Genomic DNA, 11,584 nt, shown 5'->3' on the forward strand with positions numbered 1-11,584 from the left:
AAACAACCCTTTAATTGATGAATCTACATCTACAAGTGAAAATATAACATATTTACATCATGATCCATCAATATACATCAAATTACATCACAAATTTGCCATTAGGAAAGTAAAAAAGTCAAACTAGGAAAAACTGGTCAAAAAACAGAGCAAAACTTGGTCAAACTGGCAATTTTTCCTATATGCACTGCGCCTGATTCTCTATGCATCGCGCCCACCGTATGCTCCGCGCCCGTGAAAAATCGAACTGGATTCTGAGGCCTAGTGCACCGCGCCTGATGTGTGCACCGCGTCGATAACTTAGAGCGATTTTCAGCCAAATTTCCCAATTTCTCACCACAACCACTTTGCTTTGCTTTCTCTTTGCTCTTGGAGTGCAAATGAACTTTAAACATTTGGAGAAATGATTTATACATGGAGCTTTTCAATTTTAATTTTTCGAAACACACTTTCATAATGTTTTGCAAATGATTTTATTTTAAAACTTTGTTTTTGGACTTTTTCACTTCATTTGAACTTTGTGATGAACTAAATGACCTGAGCTTTGCTTGTTTTGCAAGTGTTGGAACTACTGGGGCTAAGGAAAGAAACCAGGGTTGCATATGGAGTGATATGGGATGAAGAAAAAAAAAATTCATGATTTTTGTACAATAAAAGCTAAATACTCTGTTTTTTCCTCAAAACAGAGTTTTGAGGAAAAACACATTTTCAAACACTTGATAAATTTTATTGATGCTAGAACCTCCTCATGGCCTGCTGGTTGTTATTGGACACTTTGAAAGATTTTTTGACAAAACCCTAATGAAACCCTAGACCTAGTTGACAATGAAACCCTAAAGACAACCTTTGCAATCTTAAGATAAAAAGATGACTGTTTATGCTTTTTTAATGAAAAACATGAGCCAACAGGTAGATAACATGAGGGAAACTGTAGGAATGCCACTACTGTCAGATGATCCATGTGCCTAATGGAATGAAAATGACTGGGTGGGACACCTAATATGAAATGCAACAAGAGTATTTGATATCTGATGGAGGGATAAAAATACCGACTCTAACATTGGCTCCAATGGGGATGGTATCTCCTTGGAGGTGCCAAGAACTACAGATCTCTACGAAAGCAGGCAGTTCCTTCGTCCATTGGGGTATGGAGTCAATAACGTTGAAAAATCAAAACCAATATCTTGACAACAAAAAATAAAAACTCAAGACTCAAGACTCATAATTGAAATGAGTAAGACTAACTCAAACTGAAACAAGATACTCAAAGCTGAAACTAGACATTCAGTAGCTGAAACTAGACACTCAAAACTGACGAAAACAAAATATGACTCAAGACTTAACTGAAACAAGTACTTACAAAGCTTTTTAATGGAAGAAGACCATCTAGATTTGAGAGCTTCAAATCATGATGACAACCACCTGCCTACTGATGAAGTATGTACAATCATGTGTAGTGAGCCTTCCAATGTAGCCAATCCAGTAGATGGCTACATATCGAAACTTTGCTCTCACTTTTCTCGAGCAAGTAGAACGATGTACATGTAGGAAACTCACAATAACCACTGAAACCAAGGCTTATGCTAACAAACCAGGCAACATTCAACTTCTCTAGTGCTTGTAAAAGAATGTCAAAAGGATCTTGAAAGTCTTGAAGCACTCTCTTGGCTTGAGATCCAACAGCAAAAATACAAGTACTCCCTTCATTCTAATCTGAAAGAAAAACTGGTTGCCGAGTGATAGGAAGGCACAGAGGGGTATAAGCTTCTGCCATCTGAGTGTTAGCTGAAAATTCCTTGACCATGAGAAATTTTCACATATTGTCTCTCTCAAGCTCATATTCCTCAACTTCATGGTCTAGGTCATTCTTAAATAGAAAACAATCTTCAAGATTATCATACATAACAGCCTTATCATCTTCATGAAAGAAAATATTATCTGTTCACTGATTTATAAGGCTAATTTCAAGAATGTCATCATTTTCAAAAGAAGAAGAAGTTTCACCAAAACCTTCTTGACCATGTGCACACTGCGGATCTACATTAGCTTTGGCTGTAACTTGACCTTTTAGGAGTCGATCTATCTCATCTTCAGACAGAGGAGATAAGACTTTTTGTTTTGTTTTGCTCAAGTGATTTTTGTCTTCTTGAAATAACATTTCAAAACATGAAAAATCTGATTGACAGTCCTCAATTCCCTGATCTTCTGAAATTTGAAAACATTGTTGATTATCTTCATATGACATTGCAACCAAATTATCATTTACCACTGAGTTATTGAAAGAAGATTTTTCACTTACTTGAACAAAGATCTCATCTTGTTTTTCATAAAATGACTGGATTACCTCCTTATGCAGGCTTGGTTCTAATGAAATGAGAACACTTGGGTCAATAACTCTATCTTCTTCATTCCAGATGATCTCAACAACAGAGCTCTCCTTCATGGAATTCAAACCAAGGTACTTTTGATCATCACGATCTGAATCTAGATCTGAAATAGCTGACTTGACTTTATCACATTCTAAGATTGAAACTTGACTTTCCTGCATGCTGTCTTCTTCTATGGACAGATCTGAAATAAAACCTTCTCTTTCATAATTTTCCATTGTAGTAAGATCTTGATCCAGCTACAAATTTTCCTGCGCATCTTGATGAGTATCCTCTAAGTTCTCTTTATGCTGCTGAAATGGATTTTCATACAGAGCCTCCATGATCTCATCGTCCATGAATTCATCATCTTCATAAACTTTCTCAAGATGTTCAATAAAACTATAAACATGTTTGCAATAGTTTTGAACCAAATTTAATGATGGATATGATTCTTTATACCTTTCAAAGAACATGGCATGAAAATCCTTTAAACAATAAATACAAGCAGCTGGAAAACTTTCATACCAAGATCAGGCTTCACCTTCCAGAGTGGCCATGAATATCTTCATCAAGCAATCTTCAGGAAAATCAACCTTCAACTTGCGAATATGTATGTGAAATCTAACCAGATGTAAAGCAGCAACATTCCTATTATCATCTTTAAACATAGGCAAATTCCATTGCTAATTTACCTTTGGAATTTTATTTGGAAAACCTGGAATGTGATCTCGACTCATGGGAGCATACTGTTGAGCAAGAAAATCCATTTTGATAACAATGAACTGACCAAGAAAGTCTTCAGGTTATTGGTTCTTGAAGAGTAGAGTCGCCATAAAAATTCAGAACATTGGGATTTTTTGACATTGGAGTCGCCAGGTGAAGGATTTCAGCCTTCCTGTGTCTGACTGCTGTCCACCATCAACAATCAAATCTGAACTTGACTACATTTTACTGAGGAATTTACAAGTTGGATGTTTTCGTTTATAAACTTAGACCAGAGATTGACTGAAGCAACATTTATCTACTTTCACTAATGTACAACAAGAGCGTTTCAAAGGCTACCTGGCATCACTTCAGGCTCTGTCTGTAGTTTATGAAACGAAGAACACTAAAAAAAAACAATTTATTCCCCAGTATGGTCGCCACTATGTTAGTGCCTAGATTTACCTCAAGTTGGAAAGGTAGGATCCAGGGCCAACATCAAACCACGCTCAGCCTGGTAGCTAGCCCTACCAGGTCAGGAGAGGGCTCTCTCTGGTTCAATCTCAGAAAATAATGATCGATGAGGGCTTGAGATGACTGAAATATCTACTGATCTTAGGCTAGGTATAAGTGCAAGAGAGTTTGATTTGATAAAATGGTATTTTTGTTGGCTAAGATGGAAAGGTAGATTTTGGGTGCGGGGATTGAGGCTCAGTCTTGCAGAGATCTCAATGGGGCAAGGTGGGAAATTATTTTTGGCACTTAAAATTGAGTGAGATGGAAGGATTAGATAGGTGAGGAGCTGAAGAGGGCAAGGAAAGTCATGTATGCTCTCCAAACAACTGAAAACATCATGAAACTAAAGCAAACCTCAAGTAGAGCACTGCAATTTAAATGGATTCTACTTACACTCTTGTTTGTTTAGTTCAAAAGAAACAAGATAGAGAATGGCATACATGACATTAAGAAAATCCACAATTACAAAGAAAAGCACTGTACCAAGACAAATTGCCACATGGATCCCAAAGAGCGCTGCAAATCTTGGTCTCAATTCCTTAGCCAAAATGCTGATAGGAATGTACAATGAAGCTCAAGGCTTTCTCAAAACTCCAACCATACTAATGACTGAGAAACAACATAATATAGAAAAACATAGCTCATCCTTGCCTCTAGGGGTCGAGCTCACATGTTTAGGAGCTGATGCAACTGATTCTAAACTGAGAACTAGAAACTAGGCCACATAACAGCATGCCTCTAGAAACAAGGGAACTGATTCTTTCAGTTTCAAACAACCCTTTAACTAATGAATCTAACTCTACAAGTGAAAATATAACATATTGACATCATGATCCATCAATATACATCAAATTACATCACAAATTTTTCATTAGGAAAGTAAAAAAGTCAAACTAGGCAAAACTGGACGAAAAACAGAGCAAAACTTGGTCAAACTGGCAATTTTTCCTCTATGCGCCACGCCTGATTCTCTATGTGTTGCGCCCAGTGTATGCGCCGTGCTCGTGCAAAATAGAACTGGAGTCTGAGGCCCAGTGCGCCGCGCCTCCTACCCAGTGCGCTGCACCGGTAACTTGGAGCGATTTTCACTCAAATTTCCCAATTGCTCACCACAACCACTTTGCTTTGCTTTCTATTTACTCTTGGAGTGCAAATGAGCTTTAAACATTTGGAGAAATGATTTATACATGGAGCTTTTCAATTTTAATTTTTCCAAACCCACTTTCATAATGTTTTGCAAATGACTTTATTTTCAAACTCTGTTTTTTGGACTTTTTCACTTCTTCTGAACTTTGTGATGAACTAAATGACCTGAACTTTGCTTGTTTTGCAGGTGTTGGAACTACTGGGGCTAAGGAAAGAAACCAAGGTTGCAGATGGAGTGATATGCAATGAAGAAAACAAAATTCATGATTTTTGTACAATAAAAGCTAAATACTATGTTTTTTCCTCAAAACAGAGTTTTGAGGAAAAACACATTTTCGAACACTTGATGATGAATTTTATTGATGCTAGAACCTCCTCATGGCCTACTGGTTGTTATTGGACACTTTGAAACATTTTTTGACAAAACCCTAATGAAACCCTAGACCTAATTGACAATGAAACCCTAAAGACAGCCTTTGCAATCTTAAGATAAAAAGAAGACTGTATATGCTTTTTTAATGAACAAACATGAGCCAACAGGTAGATAACATGAGGGAAACTATAGGAATGCCACTACCGTCAGATGATCCATGCGCCTAATGGAATGCAAATGATTGGGCGGGACACCTAATATGAAATGAAACAAGAGGATTTGATCTCTGACCGAGGGATGAAAATACCGACTCTAACAATAGGTATAACTAGGTCAATAAGGCCAAGGGTTTCTTAAAGGAATAGGACATCCACCCTTTCAGATTCCATAAGTCTCCTAAAGGCTAGTTTTTTGTAGGGCTAGCTAACCCATGATAGTTAAGGGATAACCACTTCATGGGGGGAGAGGAAGAAGGGTACTTAGTTCTCTAAGAACCCAGTCAATAGTGAGTCGTCTTCCTTCGACTACATCTATTCCATCTTGATGGATGGCTTTGGAAATGATGGAGTGTCATCCCTGAGCAGAGTTAGGGGGCTTGAGGGGAGGGATGATACCAATTCCATAAATATCCCTCGAGGAGGATCTATCCAAGGATCAAATATTGTAAGAGTGGGAAGGTCTAGAGGAGTCTCATGCCTCCGACAGAGAAGCAGACATGGGGGGTTCTAGGAAGGAAGGAGGCATATTGGAGAAAATAGGGGGTGGTGAACGAGGGAACAAGATAGTGGAGGCAATGCTAGTATAGATGCAGAGGTGAATTATGATGTTATGGATGACAAAAAATACTCAGAAAGTGCAAGAGAAGTAACAAAAGAACAGAGAAGAGGATTACCCGATAAGAGCACAGTAGCGGCAGCCACCCAAGATCTGGTAAGCAAAGGCGAGGGAGGATGGACCAGTGTGGTACCACACTTCTTCTCCCGTGCCTTAGCCTATGGCAGATTACTAGAAGCTAAGGGAATCTGCTGTACATTTGAACCCTTATTTTCGACCAAACCATTAGTCACTTCCTCTAGGGGGAACTGGGATCACCAAAGGACATTCCTTATATAAATGCCCAACCTTATGACATCGTCTCCACCTGAAAGGCACCCCTTCATGGTCAAGGATCTGTATGCGAGTGAAATTATTCAAGTGAAGGGTAATATGTTCCTCCAACCCTTCTCTAGTGTCAAGATGAACCAATATGCATGCCAAAGACATGTTGTCGAAGACACTAAAGGGTTTATCATGATCCGGATAGGTACCAAGTGTGTTGCCAATGCGTTTTAATATGTCTTCAGACTAGAAGTGTATGGGAAACCAGGTAGGCACACCCAAAGAGGAACAACCCCCAATTTATCCCACTCTGGATCGAACAAGGGGCTCCATCACTTGAGCAAGATAGGAGCTAGCTCAATGTGCCAATATTTTGAGAGAACCCATGTAGTGTAGTCGACACACTGAAATCGAAGGGTGATTCAACCATGTGCAAGAGTGGTAACTGATGGCAGTTCGGTGAGAATCTGTCCCCAGATTTCAGTGATCCATTGCTGAAGCCTAGCAGTTGAATAATATCACCCTCATACATGCCCCACCAGAACACGGTTAGTTGTATCCACCACATCCCCCATCTATATCCGTTCACTGAATCTGAGAGAGACGTCTTTGTTCTTGGATTTGACACACTTAGACTTCTTCACGAATTTGGAATTCTTTTTAGCTCGGGAACCAAAGGAGCATTCAGGAGGGGGGTGTAGAGAGTCCTCAACCCTAGGGTCAGAGTCACAGTTCGATAAGTTAATGGGAGGTCTTTCAAAGTATCCAGAAGAGGGAGGGCCAAGTACAAAGTGATGGGAATCCGACTGGAGAGCGGGAGGCCTAGAGAGGTGATCCGGGGGGGAAATATGTCAGGTTAGAGGGAAGAATGAGAGGGAAATAAACAATAGAGGGAATAAAGGAATAGATCAGAGGATAAGAGGGGGAGGTGGTATCAAGGAAAGTAGCTAGGAATTGTATGTATGCGTGAGAAGGGCGGAGATAATCTAAATCGGCCAGGGATGTGAGGCATCAAGTAGGGAGATGTCTGGAAACGAGGATCTAGGGTCAATTAGAAAAGCCAGTGTAACTGCCCTAGGGTAGTGAACAAGGGAGACTAGGGGTGTAGACAATGACGCATTTGACAGGGGAGGGGATGATTGGTCTAGATGGGCATAGATATATATAGGTTGTCCGTATAGTCAACCAAGTTTACCTCCATTTCCACTGACCTGCTGACAAATTTTGATAAAAGTGTAAGATTCCTCACCAGATGCCAGGTTGGGTGGAAAACTAGAGGTGTGCAATGAACCCCAAGATAGCCACGAGGTAGGGAGAAGGAGGGCAGTGCCCATAAACCATATTAGTAGCCCTGAAAAACCCTAACCAAAATCGGAGTTGCTGTAGATAGGGTGTAGTCATGCCATCGCTCCTCTCGTCTCTACCATATATATATATATATATCTATATATATATATATATCTATATATATATATATATATATATATATATATATATATATATATATATATATATATATATATATATATATATATATACATTATCCTTGTGTTTTCAAGGCATTGCAAATGAATTCACCACCTCTAAGGATTTGAACACCAATCTCTATGTGTTTCTTATGCAAGATATTAACTTTAAGGGTATCACTAGATCGGTTCTCTTCTTTCTCTCATTTTTGCATTTGTCCCTCCAGTGTTATTGTTCTCCTCTTTCTTCAATTCCTGCTTGTTACCATCAATATTGAGTTCCTATCTTGAACATGAAAGAAGATACAATGTAAAGTATAAGACATGAAAGACGATGAATACTTGAATATACACTAAGCTAGACTACAAAATATTTATACGACATATAGCTCAACATCAGCAGTGGAAATGCCATTTTCCCCGATAAAAGCAAGAAACTCGAAGAAGTTTTCTTCAGTTGGGAATAGTGGCCATATGACCTATATAAACAAGAAAATAAAACATCACCATAGAAAATAACACCTTAGTAACTTATTTATATTCAACCTTCAGAGGCAGATTAGGCACAATCATTCCAACTAAGTTACATATTAAAAAGTTCAAGTTGTATATAACTTGTTAAAACAAGTAATCAATGTGATATTTAACCCTTGCCATTTTATTCGCAACAACATTTCATTCTCTAATGCATGAATTTGGTCAAGTATATAGACAACATGTGCTCAAATAACAACATGAAAGTAAACTTTTTTAATAGTCATGAAAATATTTTAACACAAAACAACTAAAAGGATTTCAATTAATATCGTGTAATACTAAACTCATCTTCAAACTTTGGATTCTTTTTAAATGGACATGATGCCAAGTATTTTCAATTTCATAGTTAAAATACAAAATAAAATCAAAATAAACATTCAAAATACAATCAAACAATAAAGAGAGGATATCATGGAATGAACATTTCAATTATAAGAAATTTGTTTACCTGTCCACCAGTGCCTTGTCTAGTATTCCTAAAACATTTTCTTCCCAAAGATAACCATGAGGTGAAAGAATCACAACATTAAAAGCCATAGGAATCCCTACTAGAAAAATTTCCAAAGTCAATGGCTCAGGTGCCTGAAGGATCTCCAACAACAAATGAATCATATCCAAGACATGATATGCATTGTCTTCCCATCATTTTTCCAATCCCATTTCTTGTAACCTGCCCACATGAGAGTCAAGTAACAATCAAACGAAGGAATTTATTTTTTTACTATTATATTTTATATCTATAAAATTTCAATATGTTTTTCTTTAGGAACATATTAATTCATATTTAAAGCCTTCCTAGTATGAGAAGGTATCAATCAAGTAGGACATCAAAAAAATCGACCTTAATGAGGTCCTCAAACAATTCCTACAATATCAATATTTTTCTTGCTATGATATCTTGGGTAGAAAAAATAACATATCTACAAAAGAAAAATCCATATATTACTTGTGTTCAAACTCTGTATATGGTGTATTCATAGGCAAATTTTTAAGATGTTCTTCTGCCTTTACCAAAGTAAACTGTAGCTTGGTTAAACTCTATATCCTTTCATTCAACATCAATTTCTGCAAGATAAATGTCACACATTATTATTTTCCATTTCTCAACATGCTACAAATGATAAATTGAAAGTCACATAAAACCAAGAGAAAACCTTTTTCTAACCAAAACAAACAAACAAATAGTGCCTCTAATAAAAATTCACACCTCAGAAATTACTCTGCCACGTGCATGGGCTAAAGTTGAGATTCTTTGAACCATATTTAGGTCATACTTAATGGGATATTTGTATGTTTACCGTGATGTCAATTTGGTGTTAAAAGTAATATATAAATCCAGGTTATTATTAGTGAAATTCAAGTATAATTAAAAAAAAAATAACATCATTGTAGGTTTGTGGAGAGACAAACATCTTCCTAATTAGGATTCTTTATTTTAATTTGATTTGAATTGATTTCGTTTTGAATATATAATTTTCTCTAAGGAAGTGAAATAGAAAGATGAGAATTGAAATAGCCCAGACAATCCTAAACCTTCCTTTCATGGTTATCCAAACCTATCTCCTAGCCTTGTTAAAATAATGTGCTTTAAATTATTCAAAGAGTAGAATGAATTTGCTAAAAAAAAATTATGGTCATCATGATATTAATTATAAGCTCCACAAAGAAATTTGTGAATTAGGTTTATCTCTGGTGCTTGTGAGGAATGATTGTTATCCTTCCCACCTAGTTTCAATTTCCATAAGTGACGTGTTGAGCTCATAACAAGCATATTGGTGTAATGACATTGAACCTTCTTGTTAATTGGAATTCAACAAGGTAAATCTTTTGGTCACCATAATTCTTTCTAATTCACTCCAAAAACAATTTCATTTAACAACTACATAAGTGATGTCATAACTGCAACTTGTGAATTATTTATTATCATATGGCTTGTTTCATCTTGGCATTCATCTGCCTTACCAAAACATTCGACTTATTTATTTCCTGTATTCAATAAAAACATATGTGGTATTGACAGAGTCAATTCAACTAAATCACCCATTTTCAGCTTCTGACAAGGATCACTAATGATTTTGTGATTCACTCTTGGCCTCAACTCCTCTTGTATTGGCAAACCCTTATATGTAAAATGTGAACTTCCATAAGTTATTTTATCTAGAAAATCCTTCACAATCGAATTTGGAGGTAGTTCTTGCACAACCATCTATTTAACAACAATAAGTAATCCTTTATTCATGAAATTAATATGATGGTAAATTTCAAACAACATACATAAATATTTGTGTAAAAGATTAGAAAATGAATTTCAAAACAAGCATATTGTAAAGAAACTACATCATAATATGGCTTTTTTAAGAATACCATACTCATTTTATCATATTACATAATAAGAAGGAGACTATCATTTGTGCCACGTGGTGGACTACAAAATTTATCCATATATGGGCAACCATTTTTATGGTAAGGGAAAGGGCAAGGTTCTCTCATGTCTGCATCTTGGGGAGATAACCATAGTTTAGTGTCCATAATCCCAGTGTTCCACATTAGCACCCATCATGCCCACTCAACCATCTGAACAATGAAGGACGAGCATGTTTATTCATCCTCATTGTACATCCAATGTGAAACAACTCCAAACTCAACTTGCTGATGCATTTCTTTAGTCTATATTTGTATTTCCAGTGGAAGACCATCATCCCCCAAAAAAAAGTATGCAAACACTGATACCTAAAGCGTTTGGACCACAACAAGTGTTAGGATAATAACCCAAAAAATCCAATTGGTTTGTGCCTAACCTAATATACAAATGACGTAACTTCAACATAGTGGAAAGATGTATATCCCAAATCAAGGAAATCATAAAATATATGTCCTTTGCATATGCAAATGTGGTGCTAAATTAAAATTCCTATATTTGGGTAGTGGTAGCAATGAAAAATATTTTCAAAGGGGATGTTTATGAATGATGCAAGTAGAAGCATCCGTTATCCAACATATCCAATGGATTTTCCAAAAAAATTAACAATATCTTATCAAGAAATAGTGAAAATTACAACACCGCCACCATGCAAAAATTGCTAATATGATTGGTGATATGCCATTTAAGTTGTACATTCTCCTATAATACCTCAAAAATGTCATCCACATATTTGCAACAATTGATCTGAATTCCCTCTTTCACGATAGATTTCAACATCCAATTTTCTACTTCATAATGTACGATGATCATGAAGAAGGGGTTTGTTAAAAGAACCACCTTCTCCTATACTACCACTATATGATCTCCCTTGTCATTATTTATCGAACTCCTTGAAGCTAAAGCCTTTCATCTCAGGAACAAAAGCAAGGAAAAAAAGGATTGCAAACCCAACAAT

This window comes from Pinus tabuliformis, chromosome Q, assembly GCF_031772625.1.
Source record: "Pinus tabuliformis cultivar Carrire ecotype Pingquan chromosome Q, CPIR1, whole genome shotgun sequence".
NCBI classification, from domain to species: domain Eukaryota; kingdom Viridiplantae; phylum Streptophyta; class Pinopsida; order Pinales; family Pinaceae; genus Pinus; species Pinus tabuliformis.